Raw genomic sequence first — 15,802 nt, forward strand, 5'->3', positions numbered from 1 at the left:
ATTCTTATCTCTTTCTGAATTTTCCACAGTTTATTGTGATCCACACAGTACCTAGAGAGCATATTAAAAAACATAGAAATTACTCTGCTGACAAAGGTCTATATAGTCAAACTATAGTTTTTGCAGCAGTCAGGTATGGATGTGAGAGTTGGACCATAAAGTAAGCTGAGTGTCAGAAAATTGATGCTTTTGAAGTGTTGTGTTGGATAAGGCTTTTGGGAATGCCTTGGACTGCAAGATCAAACCAGTCTATCCTAAAAGAAACCAACCCTGAATATTCACTGGAAGGACTGATGCTGAAGCTGAAGTACCAATATTTTGGCCACCTGATGTGAAGTGCTGACTTATTAGAAAAGACCCTGATTATGGGAAAGATTGAAGGCAGGAGGAGAAGGGGACAAAGAGGAATAGATGCTTAGATGGCATCACTGTCTTAACGGACATGAATTTGAACAAGCTTGGGAGGTGGTGATGGGCAGGAAATCCTGGCATGCTTCAGTCCATGGTGTCACAAAGAGTCAGACACAACTGAGTGACTGAACAATTCCAGGGGATCTCCTCACTCAGGAATCGAACCTGCATCTCCGGTAGCAACTGCATCGGCATGTGGTTTCTTTACCACTGAACCATAAAGAAGGCTGAGCACCAAAGATTTGATGCTTTATGATTGTGATGCTTGAGAAGACTCTTGACAGTCCCTTGGAGAGCAAGGAGATCAAATCAATCAATCCTGAAGGAAATCAACTCTGAATATTCATGAAAGGACTAATGCTGAAGCTGAAACTCCAATACTTTGGCCACCTCATGTGAAGAACTGACTCACTGCAAAAAAACCTAATGCTGGAGCATTTGAAGGGAAAAGGAGAAGGGGGTGACAGAGGATGAGATGGTTAGATAGCATCGCCACCTCAATGGGCATGTATTTGAGCAAACTCTAGGAGATGGTGGAGAATGGAGGAGCTTATCATGCTGTAGTCAGTGGGGTCACAGTGTCAGACACAACTTAGTGACTGAACAACATAACAATTCTAATAGGTGTGAGGTGGGATTTTGATTTGCATTTCTTGATGCTTAGTAGTGTCAAGCCCCTTTTCAAGTACCTGTTGGCCATATATATGTCTTCTTTGGGCAAATATGTATTCAGTAACTACATTCATTTAAAATATGTTTTGCTATTGAGTAATATGGGTTACTTATATCTTTTGTATATTAGTCTCTTATCAGATGTGTAATTTTCAAAATATTCTCCAATTTTGTACATTGCCTTCCATTTTGTAAATCATTTTTATTGCTGTGTAGAAGCTTTTGAGCTTGATATAGCTCCACCTTTTGGTTTGCATTGGTTCCTTGTATTGTTGGTGTCATATCCCAAAATTTGGTGCCAATATCCTTATCAAGAATCTTTCCTTCCTGTTTTATAATAGGAGTTTAATGGTTTCAGGTCCTCTTATGTTTAAGTTTTTAGTCCATTTCTAGTCAAATTGTGTAAGTAACACAATGTGGTGGTTTAGTCACTAAGTTGTGTCTGTCTCTTGCGACACCATGGACTGTAGCCAGCCAGGCTCCTCTGTCGATTGGATTCTCCAGGAAAGAATACTGGAGTGGGTTGCCATTTCCTTCTCCAGGGGCTCTTCCTGACCCCAGAATTGAACCTGGGTCTCTTGCATTGAAAACAGATCTTTACCATCTGAACTCTGAGGGAAGTAGTGTAATATAAGGTACCGAATTTTATTCTCCTGCATATAATTATCTAGTTTCCCAGTACTACTTATTGAAAAGATAACAGTTTTCCTATTGAGTATTTTGCACTAAGCGCAGGTGGCTGCGAGAGCAGGGGCACTAAGCCTGGGTGAGAGGAGCTACCCCACTTCCGAGCTCAGGGGCAGCAGCCTAGAGTGCCAGGCTGCGACAGCGCAGGAACGGCCGAGAGGAGCTACTCTGTCCAAGGTCAGGGGCGGTCAGGAGGAGCTACCCCACGTCCGAGGTCAGGGGTGGCTGGGAGGAGACACCCCGCGCCCAAGACTAGGGGCGGTGACCCTGAGGAGCCACCCAGAGCCTGAGGCCAGGGGCGGCAGCTGGGAGGAGCCACCCACGCCCCGAGACCAGGGCCGGCGGCAGGGAGGAGCATCCCGAGGAGCATCCGATGGCTGCGCAGGTGCAGGAGGGCCTAGAGGAGGTATCCCACGTTGAAGGTCAGGAATGGCAGCAGTAAGGAGATACCCGTCATCCAAGGTAAGGAGCAGCGGCTGTGCTTTGCTGGAGCAGCCATGAAGAGATACCCCACGCCCAAGGTAAAAGAAACCCAAGTAAGATGGTAGGTGTTGCAAGAGGGCATCAGAAGGCAGACACACTGAAACCATACTCACAGGAATCTAGTCAATCACATCACACCAGGACCACAGCCTTGTCTAACTCAATGAAACTAAGCCATGCTTGTGGGGCAACCCAAGACGGGCGGGTCATGGTGGAGAGGCCTGACAGAGCCTGGTCCACTGGAGAAGGGAATGGCAAGCCACTTCAGTATTCTTGCCTTGAGAACCCCATGAACAGTATGAAAAGGCAAAATGATAGGATACCTAAAGAGAAACTCCCCAGGTCATTAGGGGCCCAATATGCAACTGGAGATCAGTGGAGAAATAACTCCAGAAAGAATGAAGGGATGGAGCCAAAGCAAAAACAATACCCAGCTGTGGATGTGACTGGTGATAGAAGCAAGATCTGATACTGTAAAGAGCAATATTGCATAGGAACCTAGAATGTCAGGTCCATGAATCAAGGCAAATTAGAAGTGGTCAAACAAGAGATGGCAAGGGTGAACGTTGACATTCTAGGAATCAGTGAACTAAAATGGACTGGAATGGGTGAATTTACTCAGATGACCATTATATCTACTACTGCAGGCAGGAATCCCCCAGAAGAAATGGGGTAGCCATCATGGTCAACAAAAGAGTCTGAAATTCAGTACTTGGATGCAATCTCAAAAACGACAGAATGATCTCTGTTCATCTCCAAGGCAAACCATTCATTATCACAGTTATCCAAGTCTATGCCCCAACCAGTAATGCTGAAGAAGCTGAAGTTGAACGGTTCTATGAAGACCTACAAGACCTTTTAGAACTAACACCCAAAAAAGATATCCTTTTCATTATAGGGGACTAGAATGCAAAAGTAGGAAGTCAAGAAACACCTGGAGTAACAGGCAAATCTGGCCTTGGAATGCGGAATGAAACAGGGCAAAGACTAATAGGGTTTTGCCAAAAAAATGCACTGGTCATAGCAAACACCCTCTTCCAACAACACAGGAAAAGACTCTACACATGGACATTACCAGATGGTCAACACCGAAATCAGATTGATTATATTCTTTGCAGCCAAAGATGGAGAAGCTCTATACAGTCAACAAAAACAAGACCAGGAGCTGACTGTGGTTCAGATCATGAACTCCTTATAGCCAAATTCAGACTCAAATTGAAGAAAGTAGGGAAAACTGCTAGACCATTCAGGTATGACCTCAATCAAATCCCTTATGATTATACAGTGGAACTGAGAAATAGATTTAAGGGCCTAGATCTGATAGATAGAGTGCCTGATGAACTATGGAATGAGGAGGCCTTACAAATAGCTGTGAAAAGAAGAGAGGCAAAAAGCAAAGGAGAAAAGGAAAGATATAAACATCTGAATGCAGAGTTCCAAAGAATAGCAAGAAGAGATAAGAAAGCCTTCTTCAGTGATCAATGCAAAGAAATAGAGGAAAAGAACAGAATGGGAAAGACTAGAGATCTCTTCAAGAAAATTAGAGATACCAAGGGAATATTTCATGCAAAGATGGGCTCAATAAAGGACAGAAATGGTATGGACCTAACAGAAGCAGAAGATATAAAGAAGAGGTGACAAGAATATACCAAAGAACTGTACAAAAAAAGATCTTCATGACCCAGATAATCATGATGATGTGATCACTCACCTAGAGCCAGACATCTTGGAATGTGAAGTCAAGTGGGCCTTAGAAAGCATCACTACAAACAAAGCTAGTGGAGGTGATGGCATTCCAGTTGAGCTATTTCAAATCCTGAAAGATGATGTTGTGAAAGTGCTGCACTCAATAGGCCAGCAAATTTGGAAAACTCAGCAGTGGCCACAGGACTGGAAAAGGTCAGTTTTCATTCCAATCCCAAAGAAAGGCAATGCCAAAGAATGCTCAAACTACCACACAACTGCACTCATCTCACATGCTAGTAAAGTAATGCTCAAAATTCTCCAAGCCAGGCTTCAGCAATACGTGAACCGTGAACTCCCTGATGTTCAAGCTGGTTTTAGAAAAGGCAGAGGAACCAGAGATCAAATTGCCAACATCTGCTGGATCATGGAAAAAGCAAGAGAGTTCCAGAAAAACATCTCTTTCTTCTTTATTGACTATGCCAAAGCCTTTGACTGTGTGGATCACAAGAAACTGTGGAAAATTCTGAAAGAGATGGGAATACCAGACTACCTGCCCTGCCTCTTGAGAAATCTGTATGCAGGTCAGGAAGCAACAGTTAGAACTGGACATGGAACAACAGACTGGTTCCAAATAGGAAAAGGAGTACGTCAAGGCTGTATATTGTCACCCTGCTTATTTAACTTATATGCAGAATACATCATGAGAAACGCTGGACTGGAAGGAATACAAGCTGGAATCAAGTTAGCTGGGAGAAATATCAATAACCTCAGATATGCAGATGACACCACCGTTATGGCAGAAAGTGAAGAGGAACTAAAAAGCCTCTTAATGAAAGTGAAAGAGGAGAGTGAAAAAGTTGGCTTAAAGCTCAACATTCAGAAAACGAAGATCATGGCATCTGGTCCCATCACTTCATGGGAAATAGATGGGAAACAGGGGAAACAGTGTCAGACTTTATTTTTGGGGGCTCCAAAATCACTGCGGATGGTGATTGCAGCCATGAAATTAAAAGACGCTTACTCCTTGGAAGAAAAGTTATGACCAACCTAGATAGTATATTCAAAAGCAGAGACATTATTTTGCCAACTAAGGTCCGTCTAGTCAAGGCTATGGCTTTTCCTGTGGTCATGTATGGATGTGAGAGTTGGACTGTGAAGAAGGCTGAGTGCCAAAGAATTGATGCTTTTGAACTGTGGTGTTGGAGAAGACTCTTGAGAGTCCCTTGGACTGCAAGGAGATCCAACCAGTCCATTCTAAAGGAGATCAACCCTGGGATTTCTTTGGAATGAATGATGCTGAAGCTGAAACTCCAGTACTTTGGCCACCTCATGTGAAGAGTTGACTCATTGGAAAAGACTCTGATGCTGGGAGGGATTGGGGGCAGGAGGAAAAGGGGACGACAGAGGATGAGATGGCTGGATGGCATCACAGACCCGATGGACATGAGTCTGGGTGAACTCCGGGAGATGGTGATGGACAGGGAGGCCTGGCGTGTTGCGATTCATGGGGTCGCAAAGAGTCAGACACGACTGAGCGAATGAACTGAACTGAACTGAACTGATTATTCACTTTGCCAAATATTATTCAACTTTACATAGAAGGGCTGGTATCAGGGCTCTCAATCCTATCCATTGTTTTGTATGTTTATTTTTATGACAATATTATCTTTTTAAAATTGCTATATGTTTTTAGTACAGCTTTAAACAAGAATTCGGATGCCTCCAACATCATTATTTCTTGGGACTGGTTTGGCTGTTTGAAATCTCTTGTGGCTTCACACAAGTTTAGAATTTGTTTTTCTATTTCTATACTCCATAAGGCCTTAAAAATTTGTTATTCAATTCATTCTTTTTCTGCCAAGGAACTCTTTCTAGCTGAAAGTTCTCTCTTGGTGATGAGTAATGCTTGCTTGGGGATGACGCTGGTAAAATAAAACTGTCATTATTCTGTTCTTATGTGATTAATCTCAGACTTTTTGTTCTACTGTGTTGCTAAAATTTCTTACATGGACTTTAGAGCACTCCCAGAGATGATTTTGCTCATGCATAGTGTCCAACTGTTACTCTCTATCAGGGAAAGGGAGGCTGGGGCCTTCTTTCTATTTATAAATTAGCACATCGAAAGACCAGAAGTAAGTTTCTAAACTGGTATTGGTTGTAACTACCCAGATGGTGACTTCAGCCATGAGATTAAAAGATGCTTGCTGCTTGGTAAAAAAAAAAAGCTATGACTACCTGCTGCTACTGCTGCTGGTGCTGCTGCTAAGTCACTTCAGTCATGTCCAACTTCTGCGACCCCATAGACGGCAGCCCAGCAGGCTCTCCCGTCCCTGGGATTCTCCAGGCAAGAACACTGGAGTGGGTTGCCATTTCCTTTTCCAATGCATGAAAGTGAAAAGTGAAAGTGAAGTCGCTCAGTCGTGTCCGATCCTCAGCGACCCCACGGACTGCAGCCTTCCAGGCTCCTCCATCCGTGAGATTTACCAGGCAAGAGTACTGGAGTGGGTTGCCATTGCCTTCTCCAATGACTACCTAGACAACATATTAAAAAGCAGAGACATAACTTTGCCAACAATGGTCTATCTAGTCAATGTTATGGTTTTTCCAGTAGTCATGTATGGATGTGAGAGTTGAAATATAAAGAAAGCTGAGCATCAAAGATTTAATGCTATTGAATTGTGGTGTTGGAGAAGAGGCTTGAGAGTCACTTGGACTGCAAGGAGATCCAACCAGTCCATCCTAAAGGAAATCAGTCCTGAATATTCATGGGAAGGACTGATGCTAAAACTGAAACTCCAATACTTTGGTCACCTGAAGTGAAGAACTGACTCATTGGAAAAGACCCTGATGGTGGGAAAAATTGAAGGCAGGAGGAGAAGGAAACAACAGAGGATGGCGTCACAGATTCAATGGACATGAGTTTGAACAAACTCCAAGAGTTGATGTTGGACAGGGAAGACTGGCGTGCTGCAGTCCATGGGGTTGCAAAGAGTTGGACACGACTGAGCGACTGAACTGAACTGAACTGACATGAGGAAACCTGAGTGGTTTTTCATTTTGATTTTTATGATTTTGTTGTATTCCCTAAATTCTTTATAGTGCTAATATCTGCAATTTTTAAGAAATAAAAATATTATTGTTAATTTAAAAATTCATCTTTTAAACAATAGATTATTTTCTTTAAATAAATGTAGTATTTATTTGAGGTTATAATCTATTGCCCAGTAGTGGTAGGTGAGAAAATGCTTTCACAAAATTTAGGAAGTATAATCTTATTTGATATTAGGCACACTCTAAATTATGTAAAATTTGTCAATTTCAAATTATGTAAAGCTGATTATTCTTTCAAAAACAAAATGCTTCTTAGTTAAGAATATATTCTCTATTCACGAAGGGTTGTTAATAACTGCTTTCAAAGCATGAAGCAGATCTGCACTTGTCATTCTTTGCAAGTCTACTTCGACAGCTACCCCTTTGGCTTTCATACGAGCAAGATTATCATGCTGATCACCAAACATAGGAATTCCAACCATAGGGACCCCGTGGTAAATAGCTTCATAGATCCCATTGGTTACACAGTGAGTGATAAAAGCTCTGGTTTTGGGATGACCTAAAAATTGAAAGAAAAAAATTATTATTCTAAGTTGTAAGAGTGTCAGAAACAGAAAATCATGACACCTGCATAAACCAAATTCTATTAGGTAACATCTTCTATATAATTCTGTGTCATGAGAACACATACAAATTCTTATAGGCTCTGAAGAAAGCACCAATTAATTACTCCAGGCTAAGTATAATTAGTGATTAAATCAATTAAGTCATTCCACAGACAACTAAGAAGTTTCCTGCAAAATATATGGCAGAGAGTATTTGCCTGTTTGACAAGTTGTTGCAGAAGAATACATCAATAAAAAAGAATGGAGGGACTGAAGAAACTAATCTTTTTGTAGGTGGGAAAGAGGAGGTGACATGTGCAGGGTTTCAATATGAAAATGTTGTCATAACAAGCTAGAAAGATAGACTACATTAGTTCATGGTGTACTCTGTTTAAGAAAACAGGATTTGCGTTTGACTATACACTAATATGCAGCCATTTATATTATATATGAAAATAGTTGAAATGGTTTGCCAGATTCCCCCCCTCCCCATGGAGAAGAGAGGTGTGAGAATACGGTGAAGAGAATCAGGAGTGTGTTGCAATATTATATACAAAACTTAATGAAAGCCTCATCTAAAGGTAATTTCTCTGACCTTGATCCTGAAAAGGGAGAGATCATATCATAAGTGGGAGAGTCACCAAGGTCTAGTCAGTTTCCTCTGAACTCTTCTCAACTAGAATTTGATTTTGTGGCTCCACTATCTCTGCATTGCCCAATTTTAGCAAGCATTCTACTAGGTCAGTTGAGCTCTGCACTTTTCCATCCAATGAACTTCCAGTATGTTCTTTTGTGATAAATTCCCCATTTTTCTTTCTTCATACAAATTGTTTCCAGTCTCTCTGTTTCATTGTAAAAGTCCATTGCACTAATAACTCTACTTATCATGATGGTCTTGAATAAAGTGTGCCTTACAGTCTTTAACAATTGTCATGAATAATCCTTTCTTTCAAAACTCCTGAAGCAATGTGAAGAACACATTAAAGTTTTTTTTTCTTATTTTAAATACAAATTTGTTGATATCCGTTATTGAATAATCATTCAGATTATACCTCATTCAGCTCTGTTTATTTTTCTTTTCTTTGGTCTTACCAAGAAGATCATTCTGTGGAATCCATTTATATAGCTGGGTATTGGCTCCTAGTGTTTCTGGTTTCTTTCCTGTAGGTTTCTTTCACAGAACCTATTAAGATAAATGTCTTTATTAGAAGATTTTAGAGTCACATCCTGTCAGAAGAAGTTAACCAACCCTGATGGTTCAGATGGTAAAGAATCTGCCCACAATACTGGAGACCGGGGTTTGACCCCTGGATCGGGAAGATCCCTTGGGGAAGGAAATGGCAACCCACTCCAGTATCCTTGCCTGGATTATCCTATGGATGGAGGAACCTGGCAGGCTATGGTCCATGGGGTTGCAAAGAGTCAGACATGGCTAAGTGACTTCACTTCAGTCAAAATTTATGCCTCCAGGTAATGCACAAGCAAACTGAGTCCATACGTGATTAGGTGATGAATGTTTTTACCATAAACACTACAGCCATGTTTTCAAAGGCTTGCAATGATCCTAGTCAATAGCCTTTCATCTTCGGGTTAATTCTGACTTAACCCAATGAAGACAAGTGATGAAGATGTAGATGAAGAAAAATGACAATCTGTATCTGAAAGAACTACATATAGTGTTACTAAGCCACTCTGGTAAAGGGGATTTTTGAGACAAAGATTTCAGAGGCAAAGGGGAGGGATGTTATTTACCTCTTTTGAACTATTTTTTACATACTTACTAGTAATGTAGACTCATGCAGTAAAATATTTATAATCATATTTATCATTTTAAAGTATTCTAAGTCTAGAGTTTGGCGGCATTAAAAACATCCACAAGGTGTAACCATCATGGCATCCAGTCGCACAGTTGTGTTCAACTCTTTGCGACCCCATGGACTGCAGCCTGCCAGGCTCCTCTGTCCATGGGGATTCTCTAGGTAAGATTACTGGATTGGGTTACCATGCTGTCCTCCAGGGAATCTTCCTGACCCATTGGAGTTGGTGATGGACAGTGAGGCCTGGCGTGCTGCAACTCATGGGGTCATAAAGAGTTGGACATGACTGAGAGACCGAACTGAACTGGGAAAAAATATGTCACTCAGTTAAAACCCAGAATGGTATCAATAAAAAATGATAGTTTGCTGGAACATTGTAAAGTAAAGTAAAGTCACTCAGTTGTGTCCAACTCTTTGTGACCCCATGGACTGCAGCCCACCAGGCTCCTCAGTCCATGGGATTCTCCAGGCAAGAATACTGGAGTGGGTTGCCATTTCCTTCTCCAGGGGATCTTCCTGACCCAGGGATCAAACCCTAGTCTCCCGCATTGGAGGCAGACGCTTTAACCTCTGAGCCACCAGGGAAGCTGGAACATTATAAAGTATACTCCTAGATCTTTTACTGTATTGTTAAAGTTTTAAATGTTGAAGAAACACTATCTAGGATTTCATTTAGGATTATTTTTAGGATTCATTATTTAGCATTATTAGAAGAATCATTATTTAGGATTATTTTTAGAATCTAAGCTCTTATTTCCAGGTTCAATTAGGACAATGCTCAAAATCAGTAATTACTAGAAAATATAGTCCCAAGACATTTTGAGAATCAAGCCTATTATTTTGAATATCTTTTCCTTTATTCTCTGTCATGTTATTTGTAACTTGTTTATATGCTTCAGATTTAAAGAAATATAAGAATAGCAAAAAGTGTTACGTTACATAGATGCCTTAAAACCTAATGCACAAAGCTGACTGATGGTTTAACAGTAGCAAATGATTAATTTTCATTTATTATTTAAAGAAAATACTGCAATATAATTTCCTGTCAAAAATACCAGGTTTAAAGCAAGACAGCAATCAAATATCCCCTTTTATCATTTATACATTTTCTTTAGAGCTCACTTAAGTTGAGACTAACAATATCAATACCCTTTCCTACATTGTACAAGTATACTTTTACTGTGAACTTCATGGATTTTAGAACAGCTGTCCCTGAGAGGCGGGGGGGGGGGGGGGAATGACCTTCTGTGGAACCTGGGCAAAGGCTGATGCAATCATATTAGACTTTTCTTCTGAGAGGTTTTTGATTATTGACCCCAGAGTAAACACCACGACTCCATCTTTTCCAGAGCTTTGAACAAACTCTTCGAACTCCTGTGAAAAAAAGTCTTTGTAATATAAAAGCTTACAGTTATAATAGATGCCACACTCTTTTCTCAATGTGTCTGAATTATTAGAGCAATTCTGTACTTTCATATGTTAATGATTTCAGTGTATAATAGATGACCTGAAATCCTTATTAGGTGAATTAAAAATTATTGTTACTAAAAGCTCATTTGGTAAAGCATATTGAGGTATGAGTGTGTCTTTGTGCATGTGTATTTGTGTTTACAAGTTATTGACTGCCTGTTATCTTCTGCCATTTGCTGAACTCTTTGCATGTATCATTTAACTTAGATATATGGTGATTTTATGAGATATGTATACATTTACAGATGGGAGATCTATCTCTATAAGGTTAAGTAATTTGTCCAAATCTACACAGCAGTAGCTGGCAGGGCAAATTTCTACCTTTAAGTTAAATAATTCTGGTGCTGCAATTTTTATTTAGCCTTAGATGCTAATAAGGTTGTTTTCATTTTTTTTTTCTGCTGAATCATGGTCAGTACAATGACACAATTTTGGTATATTTACTTTTGTTTGTTTTCTAAACTTCTATTTTCTTTTACTTTGATTAGATTTGTTTTTTATATAAGCTTCCACATATGCAATTATGAATGAAATTGCCATGTAACTCCTGATCAGACAAGTAATGCAGAAATACCTATAAAGCATACTCTGAGGGTTATAGGAATATAGTAGAAATATATAGCTTTGAATTAAAAATAAAGACAACATATTTAATCATACTGAAATAAATCTTTTCAACCTCTGTTTAAATACTAGCAAAACTAAGCCAATTAAGTAAGACCAAAAAAAAAAATGTGTTTTTGAGGTGTGAAACTGAAAAACAGGGAAGAAATTTATATTAAGGGATTTCTGACATAGTTATTGGAAAAGGAAATGGCAACCAACTCCAGTATTCTTGCCTGGAGAATCCCATGAACAGAGAAGTCTGGCAGGTTGCAGTCTATGGGGTCTCAAAGAGTCAGACCAGACTGAAGCAACTTAGTACTCATGCCCATGGTTATGGAGGCTGTCAAGTTTAATCTGCAGAACAGTACATTAGGCTGGAGACTCAGAGAAGAGCCACTGCTGTAGTTCAAGTCTGAAAGCTGCCTACAGGCAGAATTCAGAATTTTGTTCTAGTCACATCTTCAACTAATTGAATAAGGCTTACCCACATAATGGAGAGTAATTTGTTTAATCAAGGTCCACATATTTCAAAGTTGATTTCATCTAAAAATAGCCTCTAAATAACTTCTAGAAAAATGTTTGTCTAAATACCTGGTACCCGGCAAGGCAAGTTGACACTTAAAATTAACCATTACACTATGTTTAGAGATGATTTGACTAAAGATATAATGATAGCTTTATGTTCAATTATAGCATAGTATTTATAAGATACTAGGAAATAGTTTAAAATTTATGTAAAACACATTTTCATGAATAGTTAATGGACTTTGAACAAGAAAATAAAACATTGAGGACTACTTCATTAGATAATAATACATAATCCAAAATAAAGGCTATTCACCTTCTTAATGTAATGTATAGTCTAAGAAAATAATGACCATTAAATTCTATGTCTGTTTTCTCTGTTTGGGGATCAAATATTGTTAACAATAAACCAGAAGTCATTTTGAGATAAATACTCATAGTTGGGTCAGGAAGATCCCTTGGAGAAGGGAATGGCAATTCCACTCCAGTATTTCTGCCTGGAAAATTCCATGGACAGAGGAGGCTGGCAGGCTACAGTTCATGGGGTCACAAAGAGTCAGATACAACTGAGTGACTAACACACACTTCATTCATGTAGGACAATAATAAGCACATTTAATTACCTTAGGTAGGGGCTTTGCAGGCTTGTAGTGCAGTCCTCCAACAAATTCAGTATTAGGTAAGTAAGGTTGAGGAAATTCAAAATCCCAGTAACATCGAAACAACCACATGTCAGCTTTCCCCATAATCTCACATAGTGTGGTAGGTTTTCCTGAATAAAAATGAAGGATAAGAGAGGGAAAGGAATCTGATATGTTAAACGGGAGATATATTTTCACCTAATTTTCTAAGTAAATTCTTAAAGACCAGTACTGAGCCTATGCAACCCAGGTTAAATCAATTGAATCAGTTAAATCAGTTGAAAAACTTTTACCTTGAAGAGTACACATAGTCAGATTATGAATAAGTAAACACAGATTTGGGCTTCTTTTGCAGTTCAGCTGGTAATGAACCCGCCTGAAATGCCCAGAGACCTGGATTCAATCCCTCTGTTGCAAACATCCCCTTAAAAAGGGAAAGGCTACCGATTCCAGTATTCTGGTCTGGAGAATTCCATAGACTGTATAGTCCAAGGGGTCGCAAAGAATCCGGCAGGACTGAGCGACTTTCACTTTCACTTTCAAACACAGATTTAAGTATGGAGCAAAGCCAAGAGCCTGTTGCTTTCTCTCTGTCAATGGAGTCTTTCAGCTTGATCTAAGCCTGAGCCCACTCGGGTGCTCCTATAAGTACAAGAAACTTAGGTAGTGATTCTCAGCCTTCTGTGGTAGAGTCGCACCTTGTTTTCTGGAATTCCAATTCATCTCATCCTCATTGCTCCAAAAGCCTCTGATTATGTTGAAAAACAACTTGCGTTTTACCCATCTTTTTTTCTATTATTTTCAAGTGTGTTGTCACAACTAATTACATCCTGAATACTTTTAATACAATTCTTAAAATGATTGTCTCCTTTGCTATAGTAAATGAAATTTCTTATTTTACAAGATTTTGTCCTCTTTGGTGAAAATATTGCACTGCATAATAATCTGGTGGTGAAATAGTTTCTATTTTATAGCGAATCTTACCCAGAGTTTAGGTGTCCTTTAGAAATATGTGCTCCATGTCACTGATGGGAGGAAATCATAGCTATCTCGTTTCTCACTTCATGGCTTTGTGTATATTCTCCTTGATGTTCTAAGTGTGCTAAAATTTTTATTAGAAAAAAATAAGGGATTTTGCACTCCTAGAAGATCTATCTGCAATAAGAGATCAAGGCAAATCTCAGCAAATGAGGGCCTTGACTCTGGTGATTACAGTATCCAGTTTCATACTCAGCACATACCTTTTGGAAAATGTGTGCATGTTTTACATTGTTGTTGTTTTAACTTTTCTCTAACTTTTGAGTTAAAATACATTGAAATTAATTGTTAACTGGTATATTTCTGTCTGGTAGAAATTATCATTTCCCAAATTATGATTTTATTGCCCTATAGGATTTTTTTGGACCATTTTTGTGTCTAACCTAGTGCTCTTATCCTAAAATTCCTTTACCCCCCAAGAGGTTTATAAATAGTTTCTCAATTTTTTTAAATGAATATTTTCTTATTTATTTTCTCATCAATTATTTGAACATAACTATGACATGCTTTAATGAACAATTTTATAAATTATTTATTAATTTATAATTATATATAAATTTATATTTATTGCAGCCATGAAATTAAAAGATGCTTACTCCTTGGAAGAAAAGTTATGACCAACCTAGACAGCATATTGAAAAGTAGAAACATTACTTTGCCAACACAGGTCTGTCTAGTCAAGGCTATGGTTTTTCTGGTGGTCATGTATGGATGTGAGAGTTGGACTGTGAAGAAAGCTGAGCACCGAAGAATTGATGCTTTTGAACTGTGGTGTTGGAGAAGACTCTTGAGAGTCCCTTGGACTGCAAGGAGATCCAACCAGTCCATTCTAAAGGAGATCAGTCCTGGGTGTTCTTTGGAAGGAATGATGCTAAAGCTGAAACTCCAGTACTTTGGCCACCTCATGCGAAGAGTTGACTCATTGGAAAGACTCTGATGCTCGGAGGGATTGTGGGCAGGAGGAGAAGGGGATGACAGAGGATGAGATGGCTGGATGGCATCACCGACTCGATGGGAGTGAGTTTGTGTGGACTCTGGGAGTTGGCGATGGACAGGGAGGCTTGGCGTGCTGCGATTCATAGGATCGCAATGAGTCAGACACGACTGAGTGACTGAACTGAACTGAACTGATATTCATGCATATATTTATTATATGTTTATTTATATTTCCTTCTCCAGGGGATCTTCCCAACCCAGGAATCGAACCCAGATCTCCTGCATTGTAGGCAGACACTTTACCGTCTGAGCCACCAGGGAAGCCCTAAAATATATACAGATATATATTAATATTTATATTTATAATTTATACATAAAACATTATAAATTATGCATTATATTTTTAAATTTTGAAAAAAGTACTTGTAATACACAATATAATGAAGATTTCAAATTCTGAACAGCCAAATTATATCTATAACATAACATTTTAACAGTGATGAGAGTAAAAACAAATGTGTTTCTTCTATTTACCACATTTTTACTCTTCTTCTCAGATTATTGATATATTCTACCAAAGAATATTCTAAGTTACTAAGAACTATGGGAGAATCAGGACAGAGTAATACCCTATCACTGGAGAAGATGTTCCTAAACTGAGTGTCAGACTGCTGGGATCAGAAGTAAACAAACAGCTTCAGTCCAGTTGTAGATTATTCAAGGCTTAATCCATGACTCAGAAAATGTCACTTTGATGAAGTTTTAAGTTATCTTTTCTCAGTGTTGTCTTTTGTAGGTTGAACTCTCAGCATGGATGTGTGAGTTTCTGCCCACTTTTCATAGGGTCATTTCTAGAGATATAAGCACCTGTTTCTGTCACAAAATGCCCAGAAGAAGTTTCAGTGCAACATGTAGACCTTGATTAAGTCATATGACTTTTTGAACATACTCCATATTGCAGGGCAGCAGAGTTCTTAGAAGCACTCGTGTTGTTTGTGAGTTGTTGCATAATTTCTCAGAGGAAATATTGCATAGACATATTGCCACTTCCTTTTTTCCACTGAAGTGAAAGTTGTTTAGTTGTGTGTGACTCTTTGTGACCCCATGGACTATACAGTCCATGAATTCTCCAGGCCAAAATACTGCAGTGGGTAGCCTTTTTCCCTTCTCCAGG

General features: G+C 39.2%; 1 pseudogene; it reads right to left on the reverse strand.

The window, feature by feature from the left end:
* The window catches only part of LOC120862202, a 50,517-nt pseudogene that overhangs the window by 14,782 nt on the left and 19,933 nt on the right, over positions 1-15,802 (reverse strand).

The sequence above is a fragment of the Oryx dammah genome, unplaced genomic scaffold (genome assembly GCF_014754425.2).
Source record: "Oryx dammah isolate SB20612 unplaced genomic scaffold, SCBI_Odam_1.1 HiC_scaffold_3, whole genome shotgun sequence".
NCBI lineage: Eukaryota > Metazoa > Chordata > Mammalia > Artiodactyla > Bovidae > Oryx > Oryx dammah.